The following is a 4,425-nucleotide window of genomic DNA, read 5'->3' on the forward strand; positions in this document are numbered from 1 at the left end:
TTTAGTTTTCCGACCACTGTGCGCGGCCTAAAAGGCCCATTTGCCGGGAATATACATGCTAAGTTTGTTTGTGTGCCCATATGTATATATGTATGTATGTATGTATGTATAAGCAAGCATCCGCACCGAACGTTAGGCATATTAAGTTACTAATCAATTAAACAATAGCTAACAGTTGTCACTATGAAAATATGCTAGGTATATTATTCTACATACATATGTATATACCAATGTAAATATGTACGCGTATATATGTACTAGACTCCTGCGCAATTCCATTTAAACGGCCCAACAAGACATCCGATCGCCGCGCAAATACTTTCCATCCCCTACTTTCATCGTTCGGGTCAATTGTGAGTAAGCATAAACCAGTTTCAGCAAGCGTACGAAACTACCGATCAATAGCAACACGCGTAGAGTATTTACTTTGCCTTCCGCAACTACCCTGCAAAAATCGCGACTACTCCATGCATGCATGTAGAGAGTACTCCCTAAGGGCCATGGAGTACTCCAAAATTAACCACAATTAATATAAAAAATATGGTCCAATTAACATTGCGATGTCCTAGGGCAGGACCATATACTCCATCTCTGCATTACATCAGAGTACCACACAACTACTCCAACATATTAACAATGGCATTGGGCGCGTTTCTAAGACGTAGCTGTTGTTAAACTGTTGAGTGTTTGTCTTCGAAACGCACAGTTGAGTAGTTCCGCTCAGCTCAACAGTTGGCAACTTTCCGCCATTTTTTCAAGCGGAAAATTTTTACGCTACCTGAACTCCACGTGGTGGGCTTAGCCTAAACAGCTGATCGTAAAGACTTACGTCGCTTGTATTAAATTTAACGCCGCTTTGTTAGGTGGCAGTTGCAAACAAATTTATTCTATTTTATATTAATGATGTTATAAAGTAACTAAAATATTTTATACGAATACCACGTTTCTAAATATCTGTTTTTAAGATGTTTGCTATATAATTATACACTGTTTAATTCATTATAACATTGAAAGATTTTTTCAACTCGGCGGCAGCTCAGCGTTGAATTCTAAATACTATTGGCGCAACTATCTCTATTTATTGCAATTTCATTTGTTTACATTTATCAGCTGTTCATAAGGCAGCATATTCATCAAGCCGTTTCTAAGACGTAATTGTTGGGTCCAACAGTTGCCAACAGTTGGCAGCAGTTGAGCTAAACAGCTACGTTTTATAAACGCTCCCATTGTTGTTATATTGCTTATGTTGTTATAGATGCTTTTTCGAAATTAATAAAAACCAAAAACAAAAATTAAAAATTACATGTTGCCTCTGACGGCAATCGAGCCCGAATATGCTGGGAGCTAACAAATAACAGCGATCAGCTCTACACGTTCAGCTACAGCCAGACATGCAAATGTGCTTTCAAATGCTCCACTTCAATCACATTTCGTTAAAACACGAGCAGTGATCGGGTAACAAACAATAAGCTGGCGCAGAGACACGAGTTGGTCCGCTACAGCATGACAGAGGAACACTTTTGTAAGTACTCCAATATACCACAAATAGACTACATGGTCCAACGATTTTTGCAGGGTACTGCGAGTAAAAGGTATTTGACAGTAGAGTACTCTACTGGTAGTACTTGAGTATTTTCGAAGAAAACATACATTTGTGGCAATAATGATAGAAGAATTTTCTGGATCGCGCATTTGCGGTATCTGAAAAAAACTAAGGACAGGAATGTAGTGGAGCGATGAAGAGAGCGACGAGCAAAACGTACTTTCAACTAAAATGCTGATATACATACCTAAGTACATATGTATGTATGTGCATAGATACGTATGTGCATAGATACGTATGTGCATAGATACGTATGTGCATAGATACGTATGTGCATAGATACATATATATGTAAGTGTCCGCATATATTTTTTCTCGTCACTTGTTCTGTCGCTTCACTGCAGCAAAACCAAGTTGTGAGGAAAACCCTGACGATATGCGTAGAATTGAAACCATGGGTTCATATTAAATATATTTATGTATGCATGGACATATGTACATATGTTAAAATGTAGTTTCGATTTAAAAAAAATCGGATGAAGTTTTTCTTTCGCCATTCATACACCTCTAATTTCTGTATTTATTAAAAAAACTCAATGAAATTCAAAAACTCTATCTTGCATTTGGTTTTACTCAATACCAATTTGAGCTGTCGCAGTATTATCAAAAAAAAAAGTTATCAATAGGTAGGTTCAGAAGGCGAAGCAGTTGAGCGCAACCGTTGCTAAACAAAAATCAGTGATCGTTATGCGTCTTTTGAACGACTTCATACATTAGCTGTAAAATTCAACTCTCAAAGGTACACACCAACATGTTGTCTCAAATGATCAGAAAAATATTACGATCATCTAACACGCAACTATTCAGTTGATCAGAAGTACGCAACAACGCGTTCAGAAGGTGCAATCGCACCAGTTACTGAGCTGTTTCGCCTTCTGAACGTGCCAAATGAAAATTCGTTTCTCTTGAAATCAAGTTATATGGCTGCGTATGTATGTATGTACATATGTATGTACATATTCCGAAATTTTTTTTATTTGTAAAGGCTCTCAAGAAAAAAACTAAAAATTCATATAAAATTACGCACAATAAATGGAAAATAAATTTTCTTCTATAAAAAATTTCTTAAATCAGTATGCAGCTCTTAAGAAAAAAATGCTCGTACATCTCGTCGCTACCATGTCCAACTATCGAATGTGAAAATCGGCACTTTTCAAAATTTTGATTTGCCACTAATAATTTTATTTCGTATAGCAGCATTGCTTAAGTTATTGTTTTTGACAACTTATTTGTTGGTTAATGACTGCAAATAGTTTTATAGAAAATTAGAGATGAGAAATAATACTTTCATAAAAATTTAAGTACATACATATGTAGATTTAAAAAGCTGCTTGAATACAAAAGTTTTATGAAAATGTCACATTAAACAACTGTCTAAATCTACGTTATTTTTTTAACGTAAACATTTCCTTACATCGTCGATTTCCATATTCTATTTTTACTCTTTCAATTTCACTGACCAGCGCTGCAAACGATATCAACTAGTAGGCTAACAACCAGAATTGAAATTTAATACGCAAGTACTTACCGTACTACAAGTATACAGAGAGTAGATTTGCTACTCCCTTTTGGCAGCAGCAAATATCTCTCGTACGCGATGAGGGAAAGTAGAGTACATACTTTGGTGGAGTAATAGCAAGTACGTCAAGTATTTACTCTCTCAACGCCAAGTAGTGTATGTAAGGGAAAAAAAGTAACAATGTGTTGGGAGTAGAGTACAATGCAAGGAGTACTTATTGAATGAAATGCGGCAAATACAATTGCGCTGGACTCTAATATGTACATATGTACACTGTATAAGTATGTACGTTTTAAATGAATCCCTGTAAAAAATTGTGCGACTAATCTCTAAAGAGAGTATTCCGAGATTACTCTCAATCGGGTAGAATTGGGCATTAATTAGTCCCTACTAGTCTCATACGGGTACTAATGGAGGTCAATTAGTCTCGACTCATCCCTTATGGGTATAATTGGAGATCAATTGGTCCCCAACTCATTTCTAACGGGTACTATTAACGATTTAATGATATGTACGCACTTAGTCAATGAAATTTCATGTGCGGCGTTGGCACACAGAGAGAGTATTCGCCTAACAAAACTAGCAACCCGGTTCGAATCTCAGCTGGCGCAAATTTTTATTTTTATTTTTTAAAAGTGATTAGTCGCTTTTTATACCCTTTCGGGTATAAAGGTGAACAATTAGTCTCTTCATAGGACATGCTCGAACAAAAGCGATCAGTTCATTCCATATAAAGAGATCAAAAGTACGACTTACACATTTAAGTAAGTCTATACAACAAATCACAAAAAACAATAATGCACTTAAGTACACAATATGCGTACAAATGTGCTCCTACTAATCAACAAAGTAAATGTGACTATTTCACGGTGTATATATGAATGTCTTTAGTATGTACACATGCACTTTATCAAAAAACAACTTTACAATTTACACTTAAAATGGTTTGTAAAATTTCCAAACGCGTTAAATTCAAGTTTGAACGATCGAAAACAAAAGTCAACCAACCGCTCGAGGCAACAGTTCGATTGCGAATGCTCAGCGCTTAGCGCCAAACAAAGCTCAGAGAAGTGTATGGCAAAGTAAAATAATTTTTTAATGGGTTTTTTTATGTGATTTTTATTTCTTTTTTTTATTTTGTCTTTAAACCGTGTTCAATATCTTCTTCGAACTGATTGTACATATACAGTAACATAAACAAGTATTCACGTGTTGATGTTTTTTAAATATTCAAAATGTTTTTCCAGTTATTTTATTTTTTTTTGTTATTTTTCTGTAAAAATATTGTTCAAGCTTTGGCCAA

At 35.4% G+C, this 4,425-nt stretch overlaps 1 protein-coding gene across 12 annotated transcripts in view; it reads right to left on the minus strand.

Moving 5' to 3' along the window:
* LOC118740640 (CD109 antigen-like) overlaps positions 1–4,163 on the minus strand; it is a 124,359-nt gene extending 120,196 nt beyond the window's left edge. For 9 of the 12 annotated variants that reach the window (XM_036472242.1, XM_036472253.1, XM_036472248.1 and 6 more), the window contains exon 1: positions 3,879–4,163. The gene's annotated coding sequence lies outside the window, so the exon portion shown is untranslated. The remainder of the gene's footprint in view (positions 1–3,878) is intronic. The other 3 variants (XM_036472245.1, XM_036472244.1, XM_036472243.1) reach the window with 2 other exon arrangements.
* Between the last annotated feature and the right edge of the window lie 262 nt (positions 4,164–4,425).

The sequence above is a fragment of the Rhagoletis pomonella genome, unplaced genomic scaffold (genome assembly GCF_013731165.1).
Source record: "Rhagoletis pomonella isolate Grant_MI unplaced genomic scaffold, Rhpom_1.0 Rhpom_scaffold_00006, whole genome shotgun sequence".
In the NCBI taxonomy this organism is placed as follows: domain Eukaryota; kingdom Metazoa; phylum Arthropoda; class Insecta; order Diptera; family Tephritidae; genus Rhagoletis; species Rhagoletis pomonella.